The 20306-nt window shown below is 36.9% G+C and overlaps 1 long non-coding RNA gene and 1 pseudogene across 1 annotated transcript; both read right to left on the bottom strand.

Annotated features, from left to right (window-relative positions):
* Nucleotides 1–19628, bottom strand: part of LOC127948396 (GTPase IMAP family member 8-like) — a 76077-nt pseudogene extending 56449 nt beyond the window's left edge.
* On the bottom strand, nucleotides 6860–7876 carry LOC127949587 (uncharacterized). The gene is made up of 3 exons (XR_008152384.1): nucleotides 7752–7876; nucleotides 7407–7468; nucleotides 6860–7276 (listed from the first exon to the last, which is right to left on the bottom strand). It is a non-coding gene; the product is annotated as an uncharacterized LOC127949587 (long non-coding RNA).
* Nucleotides 19629–20306: the final 678 nt, after the last annotated feature.

The following is a 20306-nucleotide window of genomic DNA, read 5'->3' as shown; positions in this document are numbered from 1 at the left end:
AAAAAACTCTTCTTCTACTACCTGTATTATCTGTATTCAATATAAACAAATTTTTTTTTATTATTTGTTCCTAAACATAACTGTTATGTATGTATTAATTTAAAAATTATTTACAGATATCAGAGAAATTTACAAATAATATATTTTCTCTGAATGTAATTTTGCATGGTAAAGAGCTGGTAAAATTACATTTTGTTTCCTAAACATATGAAAAGAGTCCACTGAAGGTGAGTGTAATGAGAACTTAAGTTCAGTTTATTTACAAGTGATCCAGACATCCAAACATAATCAAAACTAAAGACTTGATAGACTTGACGTGGCATGAACAGACTAGACTCACCGACAGCAGGTTACAACATTAATACAGGACAAGGGACAATAGCAAAAACATAACATCTTATTACAGACAATGGGGGGCACCTGACATGAACAAACCAATGAGAAAACAGAACTGATAAAAACACAAAATAATATGGGTCTGTGGGTTCAAAGGCTCAAACTGTATGCAGTCTTTACAAATGAAGAATAAAAGACTTGAATGTTTTAACATCTTCATGGCTTCAACTTCAGTTGGGACATTTATTTGAATTCAGGTTGAGTGCATGAACATTGTAAACTCATTTCTCACACAGCTAAATCAATTGAAGAATTATTTATGCTCTTGAATTTTGATTCCATAATATAAGCCATAAATAAATAAATAACTATAATTTCCATTCAAATAAGACCAATACAAATCTAAAACTTGGAGTTGTTAGTAGTTTCAGTGCTGATATTAATGTACCAGCTGCTCCTCCAAATGCTGTAGCTACTCTTCCAGACGCTATTATAACTTAACATAAAATTATATTAACATTTAATCCCCCAATAACAATTCTTCAAACTAATTTCCCCCTTTGAACAACATTTTTATTTATGATAGAAAAGTTCATGCATTTGGTCATGTTCCTTATGTGCTAAATTTGGGAATGTGGGAAAGTTCATGAATGTTTTCAAATTGAAATACTTAAGCCATTCATATGAGTAGTAACTATTAAAAACACACAACATTAAATTCAATAATAATCAGAGGTGGGTAGTAACGAGTTACATTTACTTATTTATATTTACTTGAGTCAATTTTTGGGTATCTAATACTTTTGGAGTATATTTAAAGATGGGTACTTTTACTCTTAAGTAAATTTTTTTAGAAAAAATCTGTACTTTTCCTTCGTTACTGTAGGCCACGCTCCTCCCGTTACTTTATCTTAATGCAATAAAAGTTATAAATGCCCATTCGCGAATGATTCATTATTTTGAGTCAATTCTGATTAAAGTGAAAGTGAAAGTCATGACATTTGCCAAGTATGGTAACCCATACTCAGAATTGGTGCTCTGCATTTAACCATCCAAGTGCACACACAGTAGTGAGAAGATTACGATTAAGATTAAGATTAAGATTAAATGCTTGATCAAACCTGTTGGCAAACCAGTGAATTGTTCGTGAATCAGTTTGAATGATTCATTCAGTTCCCTACGGCTCAGGCTGAGTCATCTGAAGCGGTTCATTTGGTTCGTTATGTTCAGATGTTCAGTAATTAGCAGTCAAGTGAGAAGTTTTCACTCTTCTCTGTTTCAGAGGTTATAATATAATATAATATAATATAATATAATATAATATAATATAATATAATATAATATCAGCTGTTACTCCAGTTTTTAGAGTTATTTGATCCTTCAGATATAATTCTAATATACGGATTTATACCAGTGCTGGAAACAGTTTTGACGCTTAATATTTTTTGGACCCTGTGACATTTTGTTTAGGATCCTCTGATGAATAGAAAGGTAAAGAGAACATCATTGATAGTAAAGCAACATATTGGATTAATTTCTGAAAGATTATGTGACACTGAAGACTGGAGAAAAGGTTGAAGTTTTTTTTTTTTTTAAGAACACACATACATTACATAACATGTATCTATATATCTAAATAAAAAAGACTATAGATATGCAGTATATGATCCAAAGTAATGAGTAACTAACAACTTCAGTAGTTTTTTTAACCTCTTACTTAAGTAACTACACTAGCACAGTGTTTTGGGTATTCTACCCACCTCTGATAATGATGTATTTCCTATGTACATTTGGAGTGTCACACAAAGAAGCTTAAGAAGATCTGTTCATTGAAAAGAAAGACCTGAATCTAAAAATGGTTTTAAAGAACAGCTCAGCAGCATTTCTTTTTTCTCATCTACAGTTATTCTCAAAGAACTAAACCTAACATTGACTCCATATTCATAAACCCTCCGACCACATCCTGAAATTGTTCCACATACAGCGATTGTCAGTAAATATGAAATCAATGCACTGACAGTTGTGTTTATGAATAGCTTTGCTGTAAAATGCAAATAAAATATACTTCCCACCCATGAGAACCAACATTGCTTTTCTAAGAGGTTAGAAAATACATTGTGTTGTAAGGCTTATAACTCCTGATTATTATTAACAAAAGAACAAACGTAGTGGAAAGAAAACCAAATGAACAAAACGCAGACTTGAAAAAGCATTCGTGAGAGTCATTCAGAGGACACAAATCACAAAACGACTGCTATGAGGTATTCAAACATATACAAAACTGAATGAAAAATGACATCTGTGCACAAAACAACAGAATCATCTGAAGTTTGTAATCATTGTATGTTTTTTTTGAAGTAACAATATTGTCATGACTTCCGTTTTGTCGTTTTTTTTTTTTTCTTTTCAACTGAAATTACGACACATCCAATTCAGGGGCGCAGATGGGATTTTTTAACTGGGGGGGACCAAGCTGTCCAGCAGTCAAATTTTTTCAGTCCAGAAAAATCATCAGCCCAGTCATAGACAAGGTCTTCATTTTGTGTAACAATTCAAAAAAGCAAACTTTGTTATATTCTAGATTAATTGCACACAATCTGAAATATAAAAGAAAAAAAAAAATAGTTTTAAGTCTCATACGACTTACATCTTAAGAAAAAAAAAATTCAGTATCTCAAAAATTTTAATATTGTATTTTGAGGTTGATTAGTTTGGTAAATTTTGAGTATAAATACAGTGTACCTCCTGGGCTACTTTAGAACATGCTACCACAATTATGGGAAAGACTACTGACTTGACAGTTGTCCAGAAGACGTTCATCAACACCCTCCGCAAGGAGGGTCAGCCTCAGAAGGTCATTGCTGAAAGGGCTGCTGTTCACAGAGTGCTGTATCAAAATATATTCACAGAAAGTTGACTGGAAGTAAAAGGTTTGGTAGAAAAAGGTGCACAAGCAACAGGCATGACAACAGACTTGGGAAGATTATCATGAAAAGCTGATTAAAGAACTTGGGAGTTGTAGTGATAGTATAGTTGTATATATAGAAACTAACCACTAGGTGTCAGTATTATTATACTTACCTGTGATATAGACTGACAGAGAGTTAGATCATGACATGTGTGTTGTTGCTGTTCCTGCTCGCAACCTGAAAGTGAATTAAAAGATAAGTTTAATTACAAACAGTTTCTTCATTGAAATAAGAAACATTACATGGTACCAGGAGTGGACGCTCGTCATGGAAAGTGTTAAACCGCCTGACGCTGTAAACTGGACTGGAAACATTGATCACGAATGGCGTATGTTCAAACAGAGATTCACGCTGTACTTGCAAGCAGTGGGCTTGGATGAAGCATCGGATGCGCGCAAGATTGCATTGCTTCTCACCGTCGCGGGACCTCAGTCAATAGAAGTGTTTAACACACTCGTGTTTGCACAGGCCGAGGACAAAGGCAAATATGACGTGGTGATGGAAAGTTTGATGTGCACTGCACACCAAGAAAAAACGAGACTTTTGAGAGGTATGTTTTTCGCTCTCTTCTACAACAACAAGGAGAGACGTTTGACAGTTTCTTAATTGATTTAAAGTTGAAAGCTAAAACATGCAATTTCGGACTTTTGCAAGATTCAATGGTCCGTGACCAAATTGTGTTCGGCATCAATGATACAAAAGTGAGAGAGAGGCTTTTGAGAGAGACAGGGCTAACCTTAAATGAAGCAGTGCGGATATGTCATGCCAGTGAGATAGCTATTCAGCATGCTAAAACCTTTAGTGAACACACAAAGATGAGCGGGAGTGACAATTCAGCCATAGCTGCAGTAACAGAGAAGATGCAGAAAAGGGGAATGAGTAAACTGAAACAGCAGAAAGAACTGTTTAACTGTAAGAGATGTGGCAAAAGACACCTGCCAAAGCAGTGCCCAGCTTATGGAAAAGTCTGTGCTAAATGCAAAGGGCAGAATCATTTTGCAAAACAATGCTTTTCAAGAGGTGGACAAAGTCAAAGAGAGCGTGTGCATGCAGTGGAAGAGACATCCCTCAGTGACACATTCTTCGTTGGAATGGTGCAGCAGGCCGATATCAGTCAAGAAAGAACAGAACAGGCTGATGTGAATAGTGTTGCACGGGACAAGTGGATGACTGCTCTGGAAATAAATGGAGTAACAGTATCACTCAAGCTAGACACAGGAGCAAAAGTCAATCTGATTTCAGAGTATGATGTCAGAGCAATGAAAATCAAGCCGCGCATAAGTCAGAAAACTGTGCAATTCAAAGCCTATAACGGCCAGAACATTCCAACAAAAGGAACATGTACTCTCAGAGTAAAAGTTAAAAACAGAGAACATTACCTCATGTTTGTGATTGTTCCAGATGGCCATGATTCTGTGTTGGGAGATAAGGCATGTGAAGATCTGGGTCTGGTAAGAAGAATATGCACCATAAATAATGGAGAAACGCAGAACAGTGTGGAACAAATCGTGAAACAGTTTCCAGACATCTTTGAAGGGTTTGGAGTATTACCATTCACCTACAAAATACAGTTGAAAAAAGATGCACAGCCAGTAGTTCACGCACCAAGACGGGTTCCAGCACCAAAAGTGAAAAGCTGAGGCAACGGCTGGATAAAATGACAACAATGGGAGTCATAGAAAAAGTGGAAGAGCCTACAGAGTGGGTTAATTCAATGGTGTGTGTGAAGAAGGCCAATGGTGATCTACGTATTTGTATGGATCCAAAGGACTTAAATGCAAACATACAGAGAGAACATTATCAGATTCCGACACGGGAGGAAATTATAAGTGAGATGGCTGTTGCTAAGGTTTTTACGAAGCTGGATGCATCTCAGGGCTTTTGGCAACTGAAACTACATGAGGACAGCACAAGGTATTGCACATTCAACACGCCCTTTGGCCGCTACTCCTTCTTGAGGATGCCGTTTGGAATTTCCTCAGCTCCTTGAAGTATTCCACAGGGCTATGGAACACGTAATCGAAGGCATCGAGGGTGTGCGTGTTTATGTGGACGACATTGTATTGTGGGGATCCACACTACAACAGCACAACAAGAGGCTCATGGACGTCCTACAGCGTGTAAGGAAGTATGGGCTGAAGTTAAATAGGAACAAGTGTCATTTTGGAGTGAGGGAAATCACATTCCTTGGAGATACGCTGTCAGAAAGGGGTGGGATCCTCAAAATGCCCAGACCCACAGACAGAAAAGCTGTATTGAGAGTGATGGGGATGATCAATTTCGTCGGGAAGTTCATATCAAACCTGTCTTCAAAAACTGTTTATGTGAGAGAACTGTTGTGTGATAAAGGCGAGTTCAGATGGACAGCTGATCATGAACAAGAATGGGGACGACTGAAGACTCTCCTTACCACAGAGCCTGTTCTGACGTTCTTTGACCCGACAAAGAAGACAAAGATCTCGACGGATGCATCCAAAGAAGGAATAGGTGCAGTTCTACTGCAGGCAGATGGAGAGAATTGGAGGCCAGTCGCATATGCCTCGAGAACGATGACTCCGACGGAACGTCGCTATGCACAGATTGAAAAAGAGTGCCTGGGCTTAGTGTATGGATTGGAGAAATTTCACGGCTATGTGTACGGCTTACCGACATTTGTGGCAGAGACAGATCACAAACCATTAATTGCCATCATTAAAAAGAACTTGAACCAAATGTCTCCAAGAATCCAGCGACTGATGATGCGACTGCAGAGGTATGATATGGAGCTAATGTACACTCAAGGGAAGCATCTAGTTCTGGCGGACGCTCTGTCCAGAGCTGTGGAACAGAGTGGAAAATGTGAAAGTTCCACAGAGGCTGAAGTGACTCAGCATGTGAACATGGTAGCTGAAGCTCTTCCAGTCACAGACACAAAACTCAAACGGAGTTCTGGAAAAGATAAATGTCTGCAATTGGTCATCAAACATCTGAATGAAGGTTGGCCTAGAGGAAAATGTGCTCAGTACTACAACATCAGAACAGAGTTGAGTGTCGTTAAGGGATTTCTGCTGAGAAAAGACAGGATCATTATCCCTCAGTCACTGCGACAGGAGATGTTAAAAAAACTGCACGAGGGACACCTTGGGGCCGAGAAATGTAAAAGACGGGCTAGAACTGCAATCTACTGGCTCAGAATAAATGCAGACATCGACAAGATGGTGTCAACCTGTGATACGTGCTTGAAGTATCATGCTAAGCAACAAAAGGATCCAATGATCATCACTGATCCACCGGATGAACCATGGCAGAAAGTTGGGACTGACTTATTCTTTCTGAACGGAAGAAACTATTTGCTGGTGATAGACTATCTGTCAAATTACCCAGAGATTGCGTTGCTATCCAGTACATCTTCTGCTTGTGTGATAACACACATGAAATCCATCTTTGCGAGACACGGCATTCCGCAGGTGGTTTGCAGTGATAATGGACCATGCTACAGTGGAAGGGACTTCCAGAAGTTTGCTGAGGAATATGGGTTTCAACACGTGACATCCAGCCCATTATATCCGCAGTCAAACGGAAAGGCAGAGAAAGGAGTTCACATTGTGAAACTACTACTCAAGAAAGCAGTGGACAGTCAATCAGATCCTTATTTAGCTCTGCTGAATTACCGTGCTTCTCCACTAGAACACGGTGTGTCTCCTGCTGAAATACTGATGGGGCACAGGTTACAAACCACACTTCCATTCTTAGCAACAGAAAACAAGAGAAAGTACCTGAAAAGAAAACAAAAGCACCTGAAACTGAGACAAAAAACAAACTATGACAAGGCATCAAAAAGCTTAGAGCCACTCTCCAATAATGACACAGTAAGACTTGAGGATTCCAATACCTGGACTAAAAGAGCCACAGTCCTGGAGGAGGTGAAGCCAAGGTCTTACACTGTCAGGACAGAAGATGGTCAGATCCTGAGGAGAAACCGGAGGAGTCTGCTAAAAACAAAAGAGACATTAGAGAATACAGTAGAGAATACACATACAGGTGACACTGACTGTGCAGAGTCAACATCTGAAACACTTCCAGTACTGCATCACAATGAGCAAGCTAAAGAAGTGCATTCACCTGTGCTGAGAAGATCCAATCGCACAGTAAAGCCTCCTGATAGACTGAACCTCTGAATATTGCTTAAACAGATCAGAAGCATTAGAATGTTCATAAAAGAAAAGATAAAAGAAAATGTAATCAGTTGATTATTGTTACTGTGATTGTAAAGCAAATAATTCTGGAGATTGTTATTTGATACTATACATCCTGTATAATGTGTACAGTGCTTACTTAGTGGTTAGATAATCTAGAAGTCATTAGTTGTAATAACTTGTTCTTTATGTCTAATGGAAAGGGGATGTAGTGATAGTATAGTTGTATATATAGAAACTAACCACTAGGTGTCAGTATTATTATACTTACCTGTGATATAGACTGACAGAGAGTTAGATCATGACATGTGTGTTGTTGCTGTTCCTGCTCGCAACCTGAAAGTGAATTAAAAGATAAGTTTAATTACAAACAGTTTCTTCATTGAAATAAGAAACATTACAGGAGTGTCACAAGGAGTGGACTGAAGCCGGAGTCAGTGCATCAAGAGTCACCACACATCTTCAGGAAAAAAGCTACAGCTTCAAAGCTACATCTCACCTGGGGTAAGGAGAAAAAGAACTGGACTGTTGTGATCCACAGTCCTCTTTTCAGATGAAAGTAAATTTAGCATTTCACAGTGAAAAAAACACTTCCAAGTGGTTTGCTGACCATGATATTAGTGTGCTTGATTGGCCAGCCAACTCACCTGACCTGAACTTCACAGAGAATCTATGGGGTATTGTGAAGAGGAAGAGAAGTAACATCTGACAAACAATACAGAGGAGCTGAAGGCCTCTATCAAAGCAACCTGGTCTTCAGTAACGCCTCAGCAGTGCCACAGACTGATCGCCTTCATGCCACGCCACACTGAAGCCCCAACCAAGTATTGAGTGCATAATTAAACATACTTTGGATTTTAATTTTTCTTTTTCTTTAAAAGTTTCCTACTTTTCAGTTTTCTAAGCTGTAAGTCACCATCAGAATTAAAACAAAAGAACTATTGAAATATTTCAGTCAGAAATATTTTCAGTCTATGAATCTAGAATATTAGAAAGTTTGCTTATTTGAATTAAATTACAAAAAATAAAGAACTTTTCCATGACATTCAATTTTTTTTAGATGCACCTGTATAAGATCACTATGGTTACCGCTACAGGCACAGTTGAGGCAGCTACCAGCTCCTCGTAGGACCCCTGGGTCAGGAGTCATAGCAATACACACACAGAGAACGTAAACGTCAGTGGAAGCACCATCGTCATGTGTGTTTATTGACAACAGAACAGTGTGTAGTGAGAATTTGGGTAAAGTAATGGTTAGACTATTATTGTGCTTCAGCCTGCATCTGCCCTGAACCTATACTTTAGCCCCAAAACAAACACACCCATACCCCAACAGGACCTGCTATGGTGGCCGAGAGCTAAACATGCTGCAAATGACAAAAATACCTGTAAATTATGAAAACATCTTCATCAGTTTGACAACACGTGGTGCAAATACTCACAATACAAACAAATAAATAAATGTGCTGCAAAAACACAGACCACATCGGAAATATTTAAAGGGGGGGTGAAATGCTATTTCATGCATACTGAGTTTTTTACACTGTTAAAGAGTTGGATTCCCATGCTAAACATGGACTAAGTTTCAAAAATTAAGTTGTACGTTTGAAGGAGTATTTTTGTTCCCAAAATACTCCTTCCGGTTTGTCACAAGTTTCGGAAAGTTTTTTTCGAGTATGGCTCTGTGTGACGTTAGATGGGACGGAATTTTCTTATATGGGTCCTGAGGCACTTCTGCCAGAAGAACTCGCGCTCCTGTATAGCGAGGCTGAGCAGCACAGACATTTCACTGATCAGAGCGATTCACTGATCAGAGGGAGAGCGTCGCGAAAAGTCACAAAAGAAGTGTGTTTTTGGTTGCCAGGGCAAGACAACCCTGCACAGATTACCAAAAAAAACAGCATTAAGGGACCAGTGGATAGAGTTTATTTTTACAGAGCATCAACAGAGTTGTGCAAGTGTTTTTGTTTGTTCCCTGCATTTCGAAGATGCTTGTTCACAAGGCCCAGTTTGACGACGGATTTGCGTATCGTTTATTTCTTAAGGATGATGCAATCCCATGGAAAAAGGGTCACGATCGTGTGTTGGAAACGCAGGCGGTGAGTAAAACTGCTTCAAATATCTCTGCCTCCTTGTAAGTGCGTCCCCTCCCATGCCAGAGACCCGGGTTCGAGCCCTGCTCGGAGCGAGTCGTTGCTGCTGCTGCTTTCGTTCAGTTTCAGCCTCTGGATCTGATTCTGGATCATAAATAAACGGCTGAATCTGACTGTAAGCCATGGTTTGTTTTGGATGATGGGTTTTCCCTCACGGTAATGTCACAGCTTCCACATCCTCTCAACGCAAAAGCCTATTCGCGCTTGTGATTCTTTAGCTCCGCCCACACGTCACGCCTCCAGCCGGTCGTGTTTTTCCGGGAAAAATCGGTACAGACTACCTTTCTCTTATGAATATAATTAAACTAAAGACTTTTTGGATTTATGAAGGATGCAGTACTACTCTATATGTACTCAAGATTAACAGGATATTGAGTGAAAACGAGCATAAAGTGAAAATTGTGACTGGGACATAATTTATAAATGTTTGCTCTGAAAAAATATATTTTGTTTATTTTAACAATCCTGGTCATACGATTCCTTAGCTTTTTAATGGATATTATTAGCCTAAATAAGCTGACTAAATACACCATTACTGTAACTGTGAAAGGTTATGTAAGCTGGCTAATTTATTTTTACAGCTTACCTTACAAAAACTAACCATAGCCTGTGGTTTTACTATTGAAATGAATTAATTAGTAAATACATTCATTACATAAAAAAGCAAACAAAAAATCGTTACTGTAATAATTAACAAATTAACCATGGATTTACTACTATAACCAGAGTTTAACCATGGTATTTGTACAAATATGGTCATAAAAATGGTCAAGAATACTCAAAAAAAAATATATATATATATATATATATTTGTTGGGGAAATATTTGCAGAGTGTTTCTGTATTTGTTTGTGTTGTGAGCATTTGTAGCTTTTTTTGTATTTCATTGTGTTGAGTATTTTCAGCACTTTTTGTGAAGTTGAGCTCTCTCGGCCACCATGCATCACCCCTATTTTGAAATCTTAACCCCACACGTCCATACGCAATCATGGCAACAAAGATCGCGGAAACAAGTGAAGATTACGCACAAGCATATTCAAACAAAAGCCAACATGGATACGTTTTGTGAAACAACGCAAAATCATTATTCACCTATCAAAAAGAAACAAATAAACCTCGGCGACCGATTCAAGCCCTTCCAATCCCTGAGTCTCTCTCCACCTCTGGAAAGCTGCTCCGATATTTACGCGGGTCCTACCTTGATTGTAACCCCTCTTTTTTATGCGCCTCTCAATAAAAGCGTCAGCTAAATGGCTAAATGTAAATGTAATGTAATATGCGTCCTGTGCACTCAAATTGAGCGCGCCGCTCTCTTCTCACTATCAGGACAACACACGCCCCCTTACCGCTGATTGGCTACAAGTGTGTTTTGGGACTCGGTCAGACACAGCGGTCAAAAGCGTGTTTCAAAAATCGTTTAGTTAGTACAGGTTTAAAGGAGCAGCGGGCCGGGTCTAATGTAAATCGCGGAAACTCGGATTAATCCTCTGTTTACCAATAGAACCTTTAATTGAGAAAGTGAGGGGGACGGATCTGGTTACTATAAATCTGGGGGGGTCATGTCCCCCCCGTCCCTTGTGCCAGTTGCGCACCTGATCCAATTGTTAATATCATCAGTACATAGTGATATGTGGCTTTGCAGAGAGCTATATAGATCTTGGAGTGTTGTTTGGAAGAGATTTTTTTTTATTACTATGGAGAATCATTCATTTTATTAAGTTGGCTTGAGAAAGCCAATTTACTGAAATCCTATTTAAACTTCTTGTTCTTGTTCTTCTTCTTCCTCCTCTTCTTCTTCTGACCCAAAATGTTCAACTCTAACTCCTCCTAGAGCTTTAAATCTACAAGCTTCAAACTCGGGTCAGACTTTCAGACTGTTCTGACTTGTTGTGCTATATCTTTTCAGATATTGATTTGACTTTCAGTTTTCTTAAAAATTAATATTAAAAATCATAAAAACCCCATAGACTTACATTGCAGAGAGCTCAAATTTAGCCAAGACTACAGTGGCCCATTAGTGCACAAGCCAAAGATTCAAATCTAAACTCCCTGAAGCCCTAGACTCAATTAAACTACCATACTATAAACATGCTAGCAACATGCTAATCATGCTAGAAACATGCTAGCGACAAGCTAACAAAATGCTAATCATGCTAGCGACATACTAGCAACATGCTAATCATGTTATCCAAATGTTTGCCACATGCTAGCAACATGTTAATTATGCTAGAAGCATACTAGCGACATGTTAACAACATGCTAATCATGCTAGAAACATGCTAGCAACATGCTAATCATGCTAGAAACATGCTAGCAACATCCTAAACTAAAGCTAAATAGTCACTTTAACTCAAATCTCATGGAATTTATTTGCTAGCAACATGGCTAGGTGAATGTAATTATCAAACAGTTTATCGTCCGAATTAAATTATGTTTGAAATTGAATACTCAGTGCTTGTTAATCCTGCTGATAATAAATTCACAAACTTTTACATATTAAATACTTCCATGTAGTTAAAATGCTTAAAAAGCTAGAATTTGTGCCAAGCTTTTGCTCAACTTATGTACTGATATCCTAATGTTGTCTAATTCTCATTGTTTTTTAAAACATATTTCTGATAATTGCAGACATGTTCCCTCTAATTTGTTTGAACTTAGTGCGATTTTTGTCAGTGTGTAAATACACTACAACACCCCTCACCTAATTGTTGACTCACAGAGAAAGAGAAAGGAATAAGGCAACTGAAAAAAAAAACTGTTTTTATTTTGTTAACACAAACAGAAATTTACAATGAAACCATCCTTACTGTAAGTATTCAGTGACATCTACCACCACAGTAACTGATCAGGGTGCATTTCCAAGCATCGTTCACTAACTATGGTCATTCATTTCACTGAACTCCAATTGAAATTACACAACTTGTGACCATAGTTTCTTTTGGGATGTGCCACTCAGTTTTTTTTTTATTTATTTCAGTCCCAAAGTTCATGTGTGTTTAACCTTGACTTATTTTCTTAGTTCAAACAAATAAATAATTGTTTTATTTTCATAGTTCTTATATTACAATCATGTTCCAGTTAACAACTAACTGCAAAAATAAGTGATCTGATGTCAGCCATTGGAACATATCAACTGCAAATAAAAGACATTAAATATCTGACGTTCATAGTGGAGAATGATCAAACAAATCCACAAACAGCATCACCAGACACACTCATTATTAACCACACAGCAAAATCTCCAGTGTTAATTTAACACTCTGAGTGTGGAGTCTGTGGACTCATATAAACTCTGAAGCAGTGTTAAAAGTAAAACACTGAAGCAGAGTTGAAGTTAATGAGATAATTAAGAAATTAATTGGGTGATGATTGACCATTATTGAAGACACCTGATGTTAACAAGCAGACTCACCAAACGAGAAAATCACAATTTGTGTGTCACCATTATAGTGATCAGTGTTTGCTTTAGTAGTGATCTTGGCTTGTGGCTTTTTAATTTTCAAATTTGTTTTGCAAGTCAAGCGCAAAAGTCATCGGGTAGTGATGATTATGTTTTAATGTAATCGTCGTTTGACCTGATTTACTGAACTAATTTACAGTGTTTTCTCTAAATAAAACTTCCATTATTGATTGTAACAGCTTTGATTCCACAATGAAAGCGTCTGCATTTTCTATACATTTTGTAGGCATCTCTTGATAGTGATTCTGAATTATAATTTTTTTTTATTTTTATTAAAGAATCTTTATTTTAGGCACACACAGATAACAAGAATCTCAATGTATGAATCTCAACAACGGTGACAAAGAGCATATCCAGATAAACAGATCTACTCTGAACATCACAAAACTAGATACTAAAAATTCACATAAAAACACCAAAAATAAAATATAGTTAGAATAAAAAGTTAAAAAGACAGTTCAGCTCATAATTTATTCATGCCGCAATGCATGATGGGAGCCATGGATGAGTTTTATTGGCTACAAAATGCTTTTTTTGATGGTCACCATTGTTGTGATGCTCACGCTGATCCTTGATGTCTGTGTGTCTTAACTAAAGAATTATTTCTTTATGTAGAACTAACTTTTTAAAACATGTCATATTGTGCCAAAAATGCTGGATAGCTATCTCTTTTTCCCCACTTAATTTATGTGTACACTAAAGTAACCTGAACTCACGCATTCAGTTAGCAATTAGCACTCGTTTGGTGAGTCTGCTTGTTAACATCAGGTGTCTTCAATAATGGTCAGTCATGACCCAATTAATTTCTTAATTATCTCATTAACTTCAACTATGCTTCAGTGTTTTACTTTTAACACTGCCTCAGAGTTTATATGAGTCCACAGACTCCACACTCAGAGTGTTAAATTAACACTGGAGATGTTGCTGTGCAGACTGACTTTATTTCTGTCATAAACTGTTTCTCAGGTTTAGCTCAGGTTAATGCTGACTTTCCCTGTTATTGAGAGATGCGTTTGCTCAGCTGACTTTGGATTTCTTTACCACAACATGTGTTTTCTAAGTGCTCTGTTAGCAGCCAGAGAAAAAGTCAAGCATCAAGAGCCAACTAAAGCAAATGCTAATCATCAAAATAGTTACTTCAAACAAAACTATTATTTACATTTAGTAAAGGTGCAGTTGGAGCTCCAAAAGGTAGAAAAAAAATTACAGTACAGCCCTGAAGGTTCTTAATTTAACACTTAAGCACTACATGTAGTTTTACTGTTTCAGTGCTGATATAAGTGCTGATATTAGTGCTCCTCCAAATGCTGCAGCTACAGCAGTTACTATCGTTACTCTTCCAGATGAGGCCACTTTCCCTGCGGCTGCTGCAGATCGGGCCGCTGCTGCTGCTGCTACTGCTGACAGACCTGTAACTACTCCTTTTGCTGTCCCTGCTGAACTTTCTACAGCTGCTACTGCTGTGTTTGTAACTGCTTCTCCTGCTGTTTCTACTGTTTCTTTTGCTTTCTTTGTAACTTCTTCTCCGGCGATTTGTGCTGTTTTTTCTACCATTGCTATTGTTTTTTTTGTAACTTTTTCTCCTGCAATTTTAACTGTTTTTTCCGCAGTTGCTGCAACTTCTTTTGTACCTGCTTCTGCTGCAGTTTCTACTACATATTCTACTGTTGCTGCTGCTTTTTTCGTAATTGCTTCTCCTGCAGTTTCTACTGCTTTTTCTACGGCTGCTACTGCTTTTTTTGGAAACTGTTTCTCCTGCAGTTTTTACTGCTTGTTCTACAGCTGCTACTGCTTTTTTTGTAACTGCTTCTCCTGTTGCTTCTACTGTTTTTTCTATAGCAGATAAAGCCCTTTCTAAAGATTCTACCCCTACTTCTTTTGAAGTCATTATTGCATTTTCTGCAGCTTCTTCTGCTGCTTTTTCTACAGCTGCTACTGCTTTATTTGTAACTGTTTCTCCTGTAGTTTCCACTGCTTTTTCTATAGCAGCTAAAACTTTACACTGTAAAACCCGACAAGTTAACTTAACTCAAATCGTTTGAGTAAACTGATTGCCTTAAACCATTTAAGTTGAAAAAACTAACAGTTACGAGTACTCTGAACTTAATTCAGTTGAGTTCATTGAAAGAAGATATACATTGCAATTAAGTGATTAAGTGATTAATTGAGCTTTAGTGATGAACACCTGCTGTTAACAAACAGAATTACTGAAGAAAAGAGAGAAAGGAACAACAGCTGACTTCAGACACAGCCTCACTCAAACCTGACAAGTTGTTAACTCAAACCGTTTGAGGAAACTTATTGCCTTAAACCATTTAAGTTGAAAAAACTAACAGTTATGAGTACTCTGAACTTAATTCAGTTGAGTTCACTGAAAGAAGATATATATTGCAATTAAGTAATTAAGTGATTAACTAAGTACTGATTGAGAATTAGTGATGAACAGCTGCTGTTAACAAACAGAATCACTGAAGAAAAGAGAAACACAAGAACTACTACAACTGACTTCAGACACAGACTTAGATGAAATCAACTGAAATAAAATACATGAAATCTCTCAAGATCTGATTAAACAACCCCACAAACAGCATCACCAGCTCCACTTATTAATAACCAGACAGACTTTATTTCTGTCAGACGTCTACAGAAGATCTTATTGAGAATGAACTAAGGTTTAGATGTTGATTTATTGTTTCATTTGAAGTAACCATGTTAGAGATCAGTGTCTGCTTTAGTTGGGCTCTTGACCCTTGACTTCTGTCTTAGTCTTTTCTCTGGCTGTTATAACTGTGTGTTTCTAAAACACATTTGTTGTAACTCAAAAGTCCAGAAGAAATGCTGTCAGGTGTTAACCTGTACCTAGGTGTAGGTTGTTATACTTTATATAGGTGACGAGAATCATCAACTATTGAACTGCTAGGAGTCTAATCGCTGATGAAATAAGTGTTGTGTAATTAAATTGATTATAGTAAAAGTGATTCTAAGAGCCAGTGGTTCTGTGATAATCAGTTAATACAAAGACTTTCCAAACAGTTTGGTCTTCTATGGAGTCAATTAGTCACACACAGACATCAATAATCGGATTATGAACCTCAACAATGGTGACCATAAAAAAAATGCTGCAGAGCATGCTGGGAGCCATGGATGAGTTTTGTACTACAATAGTACCCAGCATGCATTGCAGCATGTTTTTTTGTCACCATTGTAGAGGTTCATATTCTGATTATTGATGTCTGTTTTTGACCAACTACTGGCATAGAAGAAAAATGTATGTGTTCAAAATGTTTATGAAATTTTTATATTAACTGAATATCACAGAACCACTGGCTCTTAGTGTCATTTTTACTAGATCTATTTCCACTAATTACACATCTATTTCATCAGAGATTAGACTCTGTAATAGAGTTGTGACGTTCGCGAACGAACCGATTCTTTTGAACGGCTCATAAACATGAACGATGGGAGCCGAGTCGCGACTGGAGAGGAGCTGTTCTTTCTATCGTTCTTTTTTCCTATGCGTGTTCATACAAATGAGCTCCGCCAGGAGACAGAACAGTTATAGGGGGAGGGGCGCACCCAGCGCAGGCCAACCCTTTATAGCGTGATGATATTAGTTATTAGTTGTGCATTCATTTACATTGCATTTTGTGTTCATTTAAAACTTATTTTAAAATCATTAAAAATGTTCTTTTGTGATACTGTACTTGTATAGAAATGTTTCACTAAAAGCTGTTTTCCACAGACATTCATTGCAGCCCACTTTGTTATTGTTCATTGACTTGAAGGGGCTGATGTCCTATTTGCAAAGTTTACAGTAGTAATAGTATGTAGTATGTAGACATTTCCATTTTATTTATTCTAATTTTATCTACTTAAAAAAAAAATTAGTTTTCTATCAAAATGTTCTTGTGTGATAATGTTCTTGTGTGGAAATGTTTGTAGTAAAAGCTGTTTTGCACAGAAATTCATTGCAGCCGGCTTTGTTTTTTATGTTTATTTGTGAGTAGGTATTGTATGAATAACATAAGTCAACGTAGTTTTACACACACACACACACACACTTTGTACTAAAGGTAAATCAAAATAATGATCATGTCACTGTCTAAGCAGAGGGATTTGTGCAACCCTATGGAATATAGTCGACACATGAGAAATGAGGTAATAATCAATATTTCAGAATAATTCAAACTCAGATATTGGTGTGTGATATCTGAGCTTTAATTATTTGACTACAAATCTCACCTCATAATACCTCCCAGTGATTATTTCCAGGATAAACTGAGATGCTCCCAAGCTGGCTTCTTAAAACTGACTAAATATTTAAAAAGAGCCAAAAGAGCCATTCTTTTGAACGGCTCTTTGAAAGGAACGGATCGCGAAGATCCGGATCCCCTCAAAGAGCCATAAATCCCATCACTACTCTGTACGGATCAAAAATTGTGAATAATAATGAATAATTATCATCACCTATATAAATTATAACAACCATCACCTAGGTACAGGTGAACACCTGACAGCATTTCTTCTGGACTTTTGAGTTACAACAAATATGTTTTAGAAACACACAGTTATAACAGTCAGAGAAAAGACTAAGACAGAAATCAAGGGTCAAGAGCCCAACTAAAGCAAACACTGATCTCTAACATGGTTACTTCAAATGAAACAATAAATCAACATCTAAACCTTAGTTCATTCTCAATAAGATCTTCTGTAGACGTCTGACAGAAATAAAGTCAGTCTGGTTATTAATAAGTGGAGCTGGTGATGCTGTTTGTGAGGTTGTTTAATCAGATCTTGAGAGATTTCATGTATTTTATTTCAGTTGATTTCGTCTGTGTCTGAAGTCAGTTGTAGTAGTTCTTGTGTTTCTCTTTTCTTCAGTGATTCTGTTTGTTAACAGCAGCTGTTCATCACTAATTCTCAATCAGCACTTAGTTAATCACTTAATTACTTGAAAGCAAAGTTTTAAAACTTACATGGTTTAAATCAAGGTAATCTGTTTACTCAAACAGTTTGAGTTAAGTTTACTTATCGGGTTTTACAGTGTATCTATAGCTTTTAATGCTGCTTCTTCTGAAGTTGCTTTTGCACTTCCTGCAGCTGCTATGTTAGCAGATATGATGCCTACTATTGTAACTGCTCCTAGAAATCCAATCCCAAGCCCTGCAACTGCACGTCTTTGCCCATTTTCCTTCCTTCTTCATCTGAGTGGTTTTAAACATCGTAAAACTGTATTTCATTTTTCTTCATCGTTGAGTTGATCTTCTTCAGCAGTTCTGTGACCTGATCTTGATTGTTTCTGTCCTCATTATTGAATGAATGATATCCGCCAGCACAGCTTCTAACTACTTCCATTAAATGTTCACTTTTGCTCATGTACTCGTCGAGAGGTTTTCCCTTCAGCAGATCAGCGTGAGTGAATAGAACGATGGTACGATGCAAAGCTTCTTCTCCAAAGTTCTCCTGAATCCATTTCACCGTGTCTCTCTCCTCTTTTGTGAATCTCACTCCCAGCTTTAGCACCAGCAGAAACACATGAGGACCAGGAGAGGACATCTCTATAGACTTCTCTATTTCAGCCTTCACTTCTTGTTTATCCATAGCTGTGTTAAACAGTCCTGGAGTGTCAACTATTGAGATGGTCTTTCCACCAACCACTCCTACCTGTTTCTCACACAATGTATTGGTAGATTTGATAAAATAATCAATTTCAAAGGCTTTTCTTCCTAGTATAGTGTTTCCTGTTGCACTTTTTCCTGATCCAGTTTTACCCAGAAGAACGATCCTCAGATCATACCCTACAAAGAAATACAAAAAAAGTTAATATGTAACACAAATTTGCATTCATACAGTTCTGTGAATTAAATGAAAAGTTACATTTAGATTAAAAACATTCCAGTGATCATCTTTTAATCTTTCATCTTTATTTAAAGCAGAAATACTACTGTCAACAAAATTATTGGCATGAAAAGTTATTGGACATGTTTGGTGCAAATCTCTAGATTGTTTGACAAATTCATTCATTCATTCATTTACCTTTTTTGGGGGGAGGGGGTCTTCTTTTTATACTCAATATAATTGTCACATGAATAGCTCTTTGAGCCATTTCTTCTCTTACATGTCTCTCACTCATTTTCTTTATTTTGCATGACTCTCTATCCGTTTGCATATACAGTATGTACTGTTTCCATGTATAAAGTATTATAACTGACATAAACACACTTAAAATAGAAAAAGCATTTTATGTATACTAATTACTGTTGATGATACTTAAGTGCAAAAACAACTAAACATTTTAATATTCAAAGATTATTGTTGAAGTGAGACGATCACAAAAAAATATATTGTCATATTATTGTTTTAAAGTCAAAGACTCAAACTTGCACACTATTACTTAAATATCAGTTGTATTATTATATTTACATGAGTTAATACAATTTACTAAATTAAAATGTATTTTAAATGTAAAAATGAAAATAACATTTTGTGATATTTGAAGCAGATTTTCTCCATAGACCTGTATGTGTTGAAGTCATTGTTACTGTCGTCTCTTGTGTTTCTCCTGCGTCTTCTCTCTGAACTGCACAGAGTCAAAGTGGTGCAGCTCCTCCTGACACCAGTCAAATACTTTCATTCAAACCATGATCAGGTGACTAAAGTCTTCCTGAGAGATTTCAGTTTCACTAGTGATTTACTAATGATACGCCTACAATTATTTTCATTATCAAACTTCTCAAACACAGATAATAGACAATAACGTATGGATACTGTTTACTTGATTCTTTGATGGAAACATTTAACAGGATTGTAATTTCCTTTTGAATACAGCTTTCTGAAACTGTTTACACAGAACATTGTACAGATAATATTGCTGCTGTATATACACTGTATGACTACTAAAACATGAATAAACCATAACATGTTATAGCAGTATAGTTACCTTGATATATCATTATTTTTATATACTTTGAAATTGATAAAGGAGCTTAGCAAAATGCCACATGAGGGCGCTATAAAAATACACTTGAGCAGATCTTGAAGGTTTCAGTTACCTGAACAAGTAGTATCAACATGGGAAAACAGGTATATGGCTATAAAGATAAAGTATCAAGGTGAACTGCGAAGAAACAAAAAATGAAACCTCTCTGACTTTTTTGAGCTAAGTCTGAACTAATTTGACGTAACTGTTTTTAAACTCTATTAAAAATAAACAA

This window comes from Carassius gibelio, chromosome B1 (assembly GCF_023724105.1).
Source record: "Carassius gibelio isolate Cgi1373 ecotype wild population from Czech Republic chromosome B1, carGib1.2-hapl.c, whole genome shotgun sequence".
Classification (NCBI taxonomy): Eukaryota; Metazoa; Chordata; class Actinopteri; order Cypriniformes; family Cyprinidae; genus Carassius; species Carassius gibelio.
The sequence above is the reverse complement of the archived record's forward strand: the minus strand, read 5'-3'. Positions and strand labels throughout refer to the sequence as shown.